Consider the following 13,263-nt stretch of genomic DNA (forward strand, 5'->3'; position numbering starts at 1 on the left):
ATTCATTTGGATTATTGTTGCGTCATCAGGCGAGCGCCTGACAGGGATTTAAGATATCTGGAATCTAACCTCCGCTGGCTGTCTTTATTGTGGGGCTACATTTTGACTATGGTTTAAAGGTAATCCCTTAATTTCATGTTCTTTGTATCTTTTCCTCTCTAAAATGGTAGCAATGATCTTTCATCTCTCCTCCCCACTAGGATATTACGAAGATGAATTATTATGAAAACAAAATGAAATTATCAGTCTCTCCAGAGATGTTTGCTCTGTAAATACAAAAAACAAAACAAAACAACACAACCCTGACTCTCATGAACTCTGTGGTCTTCATAGCTGTGCCTGGAGGGTAGGTAAGTAAGTAATTTCTCAATGAATGAGGTGTTTTGAAATTCCTTCCAGAGAAGTCTAACATTTATTTTAAATTCATTTGGAGGCTGAGGAAGCCTGGAATCATTCCAGCTGGTTCTTGCTCTGCAGGTAAATATTTCTATGAATTAACAAATTGTTTTAGGCTGGTTATTCACAGATTTGGCAGTTATGCTGCATTGTTCTTGAGTTACCTTTATCTTATATCTTTGGAACCCCTGTAATATTGTAGGTCCCAATGCTTAATCTGAGTCAGAACATGTCCTTTAGTCATATGCAGAATACTAAACTGGGAGAAACAATCTACCTGTTCAGAAAGGACACAGAGTGTGAACTTGGTAAGATGTTTAGAGGTAGGTGTTTCCAGATTGGTTGGTGACAATGTTGTGGGGGTCCCTTGCTCTTCCTTTCTTTCCTCTCCAACATTGGTAGCATGTTTAGGTCTTGTCTTTAGTTTTACTGCTTTGTGGTCACCAAATGATGGCCACATCTTCAGATAGCAAGTCTTACTTGGCCTCGTACGAGTGTAGAGGTAAAGGTCTGCCAAGATGGCAAGAGAAAAGAACATGCCTTTCACTTTCACCTAGGAACAAAAATCTTTCTCAGACCCCCCCCTCCACACCTGTCATCTGTTGGGGTAGGAGGGGGTGTCATGGCTTCTTTGAGCTGCGAGGTGACAGGACAAGGATGCACCTTGCTTTTTCAGCATCCGCACTGAGAGGCAGGTGGTCAAGGTGTTGTCATAATTACAATATAGCCAAAGTATTGAGTGATTTTGTAGGCACTGGCTATGTGGTTTATAATTATTATTTCAATTGGTCTTCAATGGAATCCTATTGGGAGGATATTCTCACCGTCTTTTTAAGGGAACAGGACAGAGAGGTCAGGCAGTTCGCTCTGGGTCACACAGCCAATGAGCTACAGAGACAGGATTTGTTCTTTTTGACTTTGAAACGTGTATTCTGAAGTTTGTTGAATGAACTCTTACAGTACAAGAACACTCTTCTTAACTCTTAGTGTGTTTGTCCACATGCTTTTAAAAAAATCAATAATTAAGCAACCAGTTTTAACTTTTGGAAACAGGAAGTAAGATGGCTCTTGTAGAATGAGGAAACAGAAAATGCTGGTATTCTGCGTCCCTTTTGATGATGAAACTTCAGTGGTTTGGATTTGCTCTGGAAGGTTTTCCTTGAGAAAGTCTTGGCTCTTGGGTTTTCTACGCTGTTGGCAATGCAAAGACTCCTTCCTGTGAAAATGAACTTCCCCTTGTCCTGGGGAGCAAATAAAGAATTATCTCACTGCTTGACAGCATTTCAATCATTGTTTTTTTTTTAAGTTGCAGATCTCTACATGAAAAAGGAGGGTGGGAATATTAATGGGTAAATTATTAAGGTAAAATGGGCATGTTTCTTAGTTGTTTCTTGCCTAGAAGACCTTTTCCAAGAGTTGTAGGGCTTCCCACGCAATCTTTGCGTATTTGTCTTCCTCCAGCTACTGTCAGAGGCCGTTTTTATTGTCTTTCTCAGTCATTCAGTGAATGAATTTGGAGAGATCAGTTACCTACTCAACCACCAACTCTTCATTCATTCTCCTTTCCCATAGAAAAACCATGTTGTTGGGATTGACCTCACCCAACATCCAAGGTTGGATCCCGATTGGTTTCAAACAGTAAGTGCTTACTATTGTTTCCAAAAATATTCATAATTGCAGAGTCCTAACCTTGCGTATCTTCCCTGAGATCTCATAGAAAACCTTACCTGCACTCTAGCACAGAAATTTAAAACATGATCCACCAAAAGGAGCAATTTTCAGCCCCCTGCTCCCACAATCAGCACTTACAGCTGGAATTTCTCCTAATCCTATCTAATAAAAGACAAAAAGGGTAATTGACTGTACCTTCGCTACGCTTCCCATTGGCTAATCAGTGCCATATGCAAATTAGCCACCATCAAAGATGGCGGCTAATTTGCATACTGCAGGCAGGCAAGTTCCCCACAGGCAGTACCCAGCAGGGCCTGCCCCCGGTCTCTGCAGTGATCCGGTGATCCATGAGCAGGAAAGCACAGCCTGCAGGCAACACCCCACCCTGGCCACAGCTCAAGGGAGAAAAAAACACGCAGTGGAGGCCAGGAGCCTGAGAGATCAACACAGAGGGGTGCCTGCTCCAAGCCTCCACGGTGTGGCTGGGGGCAGGCCCCCAGCAGACACACACACACTCACACACACACACACACAGGACGCCTGCTCCGAGCCTCTGCTGCCAGACTGTGGCCGTCAGTAGGACAACCACTGAGGGCTCCCGGACTGAGGGGCAGGCTGGGCTGAGGGAACCCCTCCCCCAGTGCACGAATTTCGTGCACCAGGCCTCTAGTATGGAATAAATCCCCATTTGTTTAGTGCTCCCTTTCTCTTTTAGTCAGTTTATGAATGAGTGGCTCTCTTCTTCCTTTGCTTGGTTCTCTGGAACTGGCCTGCTGGATTCAGCACGTGGTTTTGTTATGGTGCAAACCTGAGTCAGCCCGATAAAGACCAGCAGTTATCTCTTCTTGGATGTTGAGTAAATGAGGAAGCTTGTAGCCCTAGACACTCCTGGAAGCCATCTCCAGGGCAAGAGGAATCTAGCATAATATACACTTGCATTTATATTCTGCTTAAAACTATCTGTAGACAAGAAGATGGAAAGATATACAAAATAAAAACAATTGTTAATTGCTCAGCTATGAGGATAATTTTTCTTAAACATTTATAAAAATTCTATAATTTTGCTTATTCAGTATTCTTATACCAAACCAACAAACATAAGAAGTTGGTTTTTATGTTTGTTTTTTTTCTTCTCCTTTTCTGCTGGAGACAGATAAAGTAAAAGGAGGTTAATGTTTGTTGTGAAGGTAACAATTTACAATGGAATCCTCCAGGGTCAGAGGCAAGGATCCAAAAATAAATAAAATAATAACATTTTAAGTTTATTTAGTGGAGCAAGCAAGTATGCCATACCTCCCACTCCTTTTTAAAACCACTGTTGCTGTTTGTTGAATTTATGTTTGCAATTTGATATGAGCCATATTAATAAAGGAATAGTTTTTAAAAAGAGGAACCACACACAAGAGAAAAACCTCAGCCAATTTTTGGAACAAACCTAATTACATATTCATGGAAATCCCAAGAAGAAGTAGCTCACGGTGTCCTGCACCATGCAGCTTACTGACTGGAACCCTTCTGAGAGAATTATTTGGTTTGTTTTAATATATAGGATGTCCACCCCCCCAAAATGTATACACACACTTTGAATAATTGTAAAGGCAGTGCTTATTAAAATACATTTCTTTTCAAAATTGAGCTATTAGCTACTAAAGTGTGTATACATTTCTTTTGCACATCCTGCATTTTCATTCCTTGGATTTATGCAGGTTCATTTTTTAGGTGCAGGGATGCGTGACCTTCACTGCCTTCTGTTGTCGGGAAACCCTTAAAATCTGAGTTGACAGGGTCGGCACTTTATCCTTATTGTTTGTCCCAGTCATTTAATTGTGTGATTGATGCTGGTGTATTACAGCAATTCCTAATGGATACCGGCTTTTATCTTAGGATGCAGATTTTCAAATCAAGAACAGCCTAGGGTTATTGGACAAAAAAGGTCAACAGCAAACCCAATTTCAAATAATAACCTTGAAACATTGCTGTCATATGGAATGACAGGATAAGATACATTTTATTTTAGCTTCTTTGACAATTTATGAAAATTAACATCAATATTTTAAAAACTAGCTTAAACATAAGAATAAGAGTTTTACAGATATGAGAAAATTACATTTACCTACATATATGAGCTTTTATCATATATATTTACTGCTATGTTGTTTATTATCTTTGTCAGTTTTTTATTATTACTACAAAATAATCTTTTGTATGAAATGTCCTATTAACTTTTATTAATATTGCTATTCCTATATGTTTTTCCTCTTATTTACCTGATAAATTACTGCCCATCCCTTTATTGTCAACCCATGTATATAGTTCCCATTTCAACATTTCCACCGCTTCCACCACACAGAACTTAGAATTATGCTGATCTGGTTCCTGACTCCCCCTTGACCGTACTTGCTCCAGAGCAAGCAGGGGGTTGTACTGTCAGCACAGAAGGAATCGTTTAGCCTCACGTGATGGAAAACACTGAGGCTCCCGAATCCCACGATTTTCTGTGCTTCAGTGATGCACTTACGTGTCAGGCTATAAGAAGACCTCAGTAAGTGTGTATTCTTTCCAGTTGAATCCTTTGCAATGCTTGGTGCTGCTAAAGAGAAAGAAGATTCTGTCTGATCACGTGACACAGAAACTTCATTCTGAATCAACGTGTGGGGCGGACCAGGGCGGGTGCAGATCCAGGTCCACCCACACTAGTCCTACTTGCTTCTAGCTCTGTGATGATGGCCTCCAGAAATGAGCAGAGCTCCCTGGTCCTGCAAATCCTTCTGAACAGCTCCCTTTGTGCCCAGAATGCACCAGATAGGATGTTCTCTATCAGCAAACAGTCCATGTCCTTGAGGAAGGAGCTGGAAGTTCCAACATAACACTCTTTATCTCTAACACAAATTCCTGAGGCTGGGACTTGAAGACAGTGGCAAGTGTTTGGTTAATTTAATATTAGGTAATGAATTGGAAGGGCCTTTCCTGGTCCCACCCAAGGGTCCACCCCCTCTGGTTGGACTGGTTGCCACCCTCTCATCTGTCATCTTGCTCAACTGACACCTACACAAAGCCTTTCTTTCTACTCCCGGGCAGTGCCAATGGCTTCCTCTTCTGAGTCCCCCAGGCCTTTGTGTGTGCTATATTTAGAACTAAACACATTGTTCTGTGATGACTTGCTTAGATATCTGCCTCCCCCAGGAGGTGATGAGTTCCTCAGAGCCAGGGACTATGTCCTCATCATTTCTATACACCCATCTCCTTCTGCAGAATAAGTCTTTGAGTCTGTTTTCAAATCTCTGAATTCCTCCCTGAGGTCCCCATTGTCATCGGCATAAAACTCCTGTCTTCACTCTGCTTAGCACCTCAACACCATCAGAGTGGACATCCCAGCTCCCCTGAGCGCATTGGGCGCTCACTCCCCTCTCTTTATCCATAATATCCCCTCTGGTGGAAGGTATCTTCCCAAACATCCCTGCTCTGGGCTAAGTAACTCTTCCTCTTTCTCAAGATCAGTTAGGAATGCACCCTGGGTGTTCCTATAACATTCTGTGCTTTTCCCAACACGTGATTTTACACATGCTATTGTGATCTCCTGCCTGGTGTCTACTTTACCCCCTAGAGTGAAAGATCCTTGAGCCCATGCTCAGTAAATATTTGCGGATTATATTCCTTACCAAGTTTGTGTAATGTATCATGGAACTTTGTAATAAAATAGAACAAGTGAGCAATCAGTAAAAAACTTGAATTCTTATCTAGGTTCTGCTACTTATAGCGGGGAGGAAAATAAACTAATAAAAGCTTGCCCAATTGTAAGAGTGCTTTAGCAAAAAGTAGACATAAGCAAAGAAAAACAGCCCCTGCCAGGAAGTAGGACCAAAGGACAAGGACAGGGAGGAAACAGACAAGTCAGCTTAGCAGCACCTGGGGCCAGTGAGGTCCAGTAGAAAGGGAACAGCAACTCTTTATTTTAGATAATTTATTTGTTGATTGATTTGAGAGAGAGAGAGAGAGAGAGAGAGAGAGGAAATTGATTTGTTGTTCCACTTATTTATGCATTTATTGGCTGCTTTTTGTATGTGCCCTGATTGGGGATCAAACCCACAACCTTGGCGTATCCAGATGACACTGTAAACAACTGAGCTACTTGGCCAGGGCTGTAACAGCAACTCAATGGCCTGACAATGCAATGCCCAGGTGGAGTGGCACCAAGACTGTCCAAGGGATAAAGGGAAAGAACCAGTTGTTGGTTTTGTATAAAAATAGGCCATTGAGCCTGAGGTTTATTTATTGGTGTGCATATCTGTCGCATTCCCCTGGTGGAGCCGCTGGGACAAATCTGTTAGCCATGGGGCCTTGCTGCATGGTGGGGACCTGGCGGAGCTCATGCTTCTGCCAGGCCGGTGACATGATCGAAATGTGACAGCTGCTTGGGCGGCTTGCCCTGGGTGTTGTCAACATGGACCACCTGAGTGAGAGCTGGCAGGTTCTACAAAGCATGGGCCTGAGCATCTTTCTGGGTAAAAATGAGGATGTAGACTTACATTATAAATCTTAGACAATAATTAGCCTTGCAAATTTCATATATATATTTGTTTATTCTTTCTGTCCATGGCCACTCATGGCATTGACTATCGTTCTAGGGGGACAGATATGTGTCTTGTGTCCTCTGTACCACTACTGGGCTATTGTCCCAGCTGTTACACACAGTGGCTGTTGTAAAATGTAACTCACTCCAATACACGTAGAGCCATTTCTCTTTAAATCTCTCGCTCTAGTGGGTGAGACCCATCGAGCCTGTGTTTGCACAGCTTTCTTCCTTTTTAGCGTATTCATTGAACAGTTTTCTGTCCCTCACCTGCATCAGCACCCAGCACCGAGGACAGGGAGTCAAAGTAGAATGCTGCCTGAACACAGGAAAGAGTGAGGGGTCTCGCTCACAGAATGATGATTAAGGGGGACTTATTGCAGTTGAGGGGGATCAGCATATTTGAGGGCATGGCATTCAGGAGGCAGAGTGGTGGTGACTGATTGACATCACACGCACTGGCTCTGGGTTCCGGTGCCTGCTCTCCTCTCTTTGCCTCTCACCATTTGTGTGATTTGGAACACGTTGCTTACTTCTCCAAACCTCAGTCTCCTGACCAAGGGATGAGAATAAAGGTGCCTGCCTCCAGGTCGATGTAAGCATTAAGTCAGCATCAGTAAATGAAGATTAAACTTTTCATTAAGAGCTGATTTGGGTTTTGACGCAGTTTTGTCAGATACCCAAAAAGGGGCTCTTTTTACACTGCCATGCTGAATTAGAGACGTCCTTAGACTTAGGGAAAGGGGGTCTTTTGGAAGAGCCACTGCTACAGCCTGTCTTCATGCTGATCTTCTTTTGGGTAGCTCTGTCAAGACTGAGTTCAGCTGTCACTGATAGCAAGCACAGCATAGCAATTCCTTGAACGAGAACACTTTCCCGTGGATGCAGACAGGTTCATCCAGGGCTCTATGGAGGCTTCGTGCCATCATCAGAGACCCAGCCTCGTATTGTTTGTTACTCACCATCCCCACAGCTTCTATTTGTGGATGTACGGGGACTCCAGCTCCAGCTGCAGATGCTTGGGAAGGACAGAGCAGGAGAGACCACCTTCTCTCTCCCAGAACCAGCACAGCCCGCTTATGCTCACCCCCCTGGGCTAGCTGACACTTAGCCAAAGGGTCATGCTTACTGTAAGAAAGGTCGCAAAACAGAGTTTTTATTCAGGATGGCTGTGCACCCAGCTAAAATCTGGGGGCTGCATTTCTGAGGAAGAAGTGGGAAATAAGGAACAAGTAGCAGTCTTGGTTATGATAGCATTTACATTAAAAAAAAGAACAGCCCTTGTACATCTCTTGTTATGTTTATCACCAGTTGTTTCATCATTTTGGAATTGCAGAAATAGGTCTTCCTATCCATCATATTTTCTGACTTGGTGATTGATTTTTGTTTATTAGTTCCATGTATTTTTTATTGCTTCTAGTAATTTTTCATCAATTCTGTTCTGTTTTCTCTGTATACAAGTCCATCATCAGACATTGATTCCAAATATTATTTGTTATTTTGTATCTTTTCCCCCTTGGCCTGCCTTATTTCATTGGCTAATACTGCCAGTACAATTTTTTTCTTTATTTTTAAATGTTTTTATTGATTTTAGAGAGAGAGGAAGGGAGAGGGATAGAAACATCGATCGGCTGCCTCCTACCACTGGGACCAAGCCCGCATATGCCCTGACGGGAATCAATCCAGTGACCTCTTGGTTCATGAGTAGATGCTCAACCACAGCCACACTGGCCAGGATCCAGAATAATTTTAATAATAATCGTGACGCTGATATCCTTACTTTTCATTTTAAAAGGAATATATCTAGCCCAGCTGGTGTGGCTCAATGGTTGAGTGCCAACCCATGAACTAAGGGGTTGCTGGGCTTGATCACCCATAGAGGGTATGCAGGAGGCAGCCGATGGATATTCTCATCCATGTTTTTATCACTCTATCACTTTCCCTTCCTTTCTCTCTAAAAAGTCAATAATCTCATTTTTTAAAAAAGGAATGCATCTAGTATTTTTTTACTAATGTGTGTACACTTACATATCTTTGAGATTTTTAAAATGTAGGAATGTTAACCCATGGACACAGACAATAGTGTGGTGAAGCCCTGGGGAGGAGGTGGGAGCAAGGTAGAGGGGTCAATGGGGGAAAAAGGGGACATCTGTAATACTTTCAACAATGAAGATAAATTGAAAAATAAAAAGGTAAGAATGTTGAGTATTACCAAATGCATCATAGCATTTACAGAGATGGTTATATGATTTTTCTCTTAATATGGCCAATTGTATTAATATCCTAATAGTAAACCATTTCCTCATTGAGCTATGAATTTAAGTTCATCCAGATATATTATTCTTTCAATGTGTTGCTGGATTCTGTTCACTAATTATTTAGGTTTTTGCACTCAATTAGAATAGAAGTTTATCTGTAACATGTGCGTATGAGTTTTGTTTTTTGTCAGATCATTGGAATCAAGAATTTAGTCTTCCTGAAAATAACTTTTGACTTTTCTTTGTGTTTAAAGTTGTTTATCAGCTTAAATAGCATTGGCGTTATCTTTTCCTTACAGGTTTGGTAAACATTTCCTTTGAAAATGTCCAGATCTGGTAGGTTTTTTTGGGGATAATAGGTTGGCAGTTGTTCTATTTCAATTTTGTGTCTCTTCTGAGATCTAGTTTGGTAATTTGTATTTACATTTTGATAATTTACATTTGTTATTGTTAGAAAGTCAACCCCTACCTAAATATTCAATTATTTTGGCTAGAGTTTAGCAGGGAGTCCCTTCTGATGATATATTTTTGAAAAATATATGAAATATTATCAGGAAACACTGATGGTCTACACCATGATAGACCCCCTCCTGAATCCTATCCTTACTCTTTTTTGAACAATTACATTTCGTCCACATCTTCAGTTAGTTTGATAATTCTATCAACTTTAATATTACAATATTGGTCTATATTTGAATCTCAATTTTACTTTGTTTCTGGTGATCTATATTTATATTTCCTCTACCCTGGATGACTTCATCCTTTAAGTATTTATGCTGTCTACTGCAGATGTCTACCCTACTCAGTTAATGTTTACCTAAGTTAGACCTATTTAATTTTTCAATCCAATTTAGACTTTGGTCCAAGTTATGTAAGCATTTTGATATTTCTCTCCATGTTATCCTGGACTTTTAGTCCTTGGAGAAAATTGCAATTAAAAAGTTGGGAAGAAATATCAGGGGAGCACATTGTGAAGTATGTGACTGTCTAACCACTGTGCTGTACACTTGAAACTAACGCAAAATAAAAATGAATGTCAACTGTAATTGGAAAACAATTGTGAACACCAGTTCTCCATAAAGTAATAATAGCTACTAGTAAAAAACTACCAGTAGATTCAGTTACCAAGTCCCTTTGAGCAAGATGACAGAGAAGAATGACAGGACTGTGACTTACTGACCCCTAACAGCATGAGGGGTTGGGGGAGGGGTCCCAGCCCAGGCTCAGAAATGTCCTCACTTATAAGGAAGAGGTTGAAAATCTGAGTGAGAAAGAAACCCAAAACAATTTATCTGTATCATTGAATTTAAAAAAATCAATAGGACAAATCAGGTTTCATGATCATTTAAAATATACTAAAACTCAAATTAATTGTAATTAATTATGCTTTAAATTATTAATTGTGATGGAGAAAAACCTGAAACAAAATATAAATACTAAGCAAATAACATTCATGTAATCAAGTAAGCTTTATTTATTTATTTTATTTTATTTTTTTAAAAAAATATATTTTATTGATTTTTTACAGAGAGGAGGGGAAAGGGATAGAGAGTTAGAAACATCGATGAGAGAGAGACATCGATCAGCTGCCTCCTGCACACCCCCTCCTGGGGATGTGCCCGCAACCAAGGTACATGCCCTTGACCGGAATAGAACCTGGGACCCTTGAGTCCGCAGGCCGATGCTCTATCCGCTGAGCCAAACCGGTTAGGGCTCAAGTAAGCTTTAAAATTGTAAACGGATGTTCATGTAGTAACATTCTAAATTGCCCATCAGGAGTGGTTATTAGGCATACATGAGAAACAGCTCGCATAAGTGATGGGAGGTATCTGAGTGGCAGGTACGTGCAATGCTGGGGTGTGGTTGGGAGAAGCCATCACCTGACTTTTAAACTACGTCACATTTCATGTCTTAGAATGTGCCAGGATCTGACCTGTGCCCTGGGGATGACACAGATTAAAAATGAACAGTTACAGCATAAGTTAGTATCGATAGTTGGGCATATCTGCTTTCTGAACTTAAGGTCAAAGAAAGAATGTGCTAGAAACAAAGTGATGAGGTCAAGGAAACTGAGGCACAGAGATGTTAAGAACTTTTCTGAGGTCACACATCTAGTGAAGGAGCGCTTAGATTTGAGTGCACATTCCTGCTTAATGCTGACTCTCCTTGCCTTGCTACAAAGATGACGAGTGTAAAGACATATGCTAAGTACTCATTAATTTTAACTGCCATTTTTATAACCTTGATCTTAAGAAGTATTACCTTGATGTACAAACAGTTTGAGTTTCTCTTCATGGTTATAAGAATTATCTTTACAAAGGAACCCACTGTGCCTCTCAGATATCTATCCCTTGAGTTTGCCTGTATCTGAACCAGCAGGTGGTCCAGACCCTCAGTATTTCTGACCAGGGTTACTACAGCAGCCTCTGGCTCTTCTTCCTGCCCAGTCTTTCCCCGATCCCACCCTTTTCCTACAGGGCAATCAGTCATTGTGCTAAAAGCCAACCTGATTTCATTTGTTGAATTCATCCATCACCAGCAGTCCATCAATATTATGGAATGAATGAGTGAATGAATGAATGGAATGAGTTAAATAGAAGACTTTCATTAGCTATAATTCTCTCTCCGTTAGGTAGTACTTAGATAAACACTACCACATCAGCCTTTATCTTTTGTTTCTAGCTTTCTTTACTAACAATCTCCTCTTCCAGGGAAGTAATTCTTTCAGTATTTCATTTAGTCATCAAGTGATATTCTAGGACTTAACAAGTAAACAGTAGTGTTAGTGTGGTTTACACCCTAAGGGCACTTTGTACTCTTCATTTTCAAATTGCTCTCCAATTTTCAGTAAATGATTATAATGAATACTGGTCTCAATCTCACATGGCTAGATCTCAGATATGTTTTTCTCCTAATTTTGTTGCTTATCTAATACCCATAAATTTTCACCACACCCATGCCTTTCACCATAGCCATCATCGTCATCATCCTTTTTATTAGTCAGCCATCATGTGACTCTTGAACCCTCACCACGTTGACCCTTCACTCACCATTATGAACTGAAGTGTGCCCCACTTCCCCAAGTCATATGTTGAAGCCTTAACCCCCATGACTGTATTTGGAGTTAAGGCCTTGAGGAAGGTGATTAAGGTTAACTGAGGTCATAAGGGTGGGCCCTAATCTGATATGACTGATAAGAAGAAAAAGACACCCTAGAGCTCGCTCTCCAAGTGAACCCAGAGGAGAGGCCACATGAGGACCAGTGAGAAGGCAGCTGTTTACAAGCCTCACCAGTAAGCAACCCTGGCACCTTGATCTGGGACTTGTAGCCCCTGGAACTGTGAGAAAATAAATCTGCTATTTAGGTCCACAGTCTGTGGTCTTCTGTTATGGTGGCCCAAGCTAAGGCACTCACATTGCCATGAGAATCAGTAATCCAGCACCTCCCACTTTCTACTCTTCTTCCTAGAACACCCAGGTGGGGTTGTGTTTCACCTGGAGCCCAGCATCTTCATCACTGGGCTTGAAGGGAAGAGAATGGGCGAGAGATGGGTGAGGACAAGAGAGAATAAGGACTCTTGGGTGTCCAGCACCTGGAAGTCTTGGGATTTCCAAGAATGAAAAGGGAATGAGGGTAGGCTAATGGAGAAGGTGAAGGAAGGAAGGCAGTCATTGTGTGGTGTGGACATCTGGGCAAGAAGCCCCCCATTCATAGGCCACCTGCTCTGACATAGGCTTCCTGAGACAATGGGCTCAGCGTTTGTGGTAGGGGGAGGTCTTGTGAGAGAAGCAGCGGCAGCTGCTCTTCTTTCTGGGAAGTCTTGATTACCTTAAATCACACATGGATTTACCTTCAGTTTTGAGCCTAAGACAATATCAGCAATAACCTCTCTTTAACAGTATCTGGCTTGTAACTTTATAACTTAGAGACAAACTTACCAATAAGTTTCATTCATGAACACAAAATATGTCTCCTCAGAGAGGGGTTGAGAAAATGGGAAGTCACTGGGTGAAGACGAAGGAGATGATGCTAATTAAATAGAAAAGGGAACAGAAAGTGTAGAACAGTGGGTGGAGGTGAATGTTAGGACATAGGGCCCCTGCTTCAGGATTCTGTCCCAGCCCATACACTTAAGTTCATCAGAGCACAATGAAATAAAAATGGCATAATAATCACTTCCCGTGCTTTTTGGTCAATTATGACCTTAGCAAGTACTGCAGTAACGAGGTGGGGGAATTAAAACTAAGTGGCCATGTTTCATTCATTCTTCACCTTCTCCCAGATTTGGTCGGTGGTTTTTCCAGACACGCAGTCCAGATGGACAGCAGTGTGGGTTCCCATTCGGTGTGTCGAGACCATGCTCACTT

At 41.4% G+C, this 13,263-nt stretch overlaps 1 long non-coding RNA gene across 1 annotated transcript; it reads left to right on the forward strand.

Moving 5' to 3' along the window:
• LOC106725301 lies at positions 1-2,033 on the forward strand. Its single transcript, XR_001361167.1, has 3 exons — positions 1-119; positions 201-346; positions 1,969-2,033. It is a non-coding gene; the product is annotated as an uncharacterized LOC106725301 (long non-coding RNA).
• The last annotated feature ends 11,230 nt before the right edge of the window (positions 2,034-13,263 follow it).

Source organism: Myotis brandtii, unplaced genomic scaffold (genome assembly GCF_000412655.1).
Source record: "Myotis brandtii unplaced genomic scaffold, ASM41265v1 scaffold154, whole genome shotgun sequence".
In the NCBI taxonomy this organism is placed as follows: domain Eukaryota; kingdom Metazoa; phylum Chordata; class Mammalia; order Chiroptera; family Vespertilionidae; genus Myotis; species Myotis brandtii.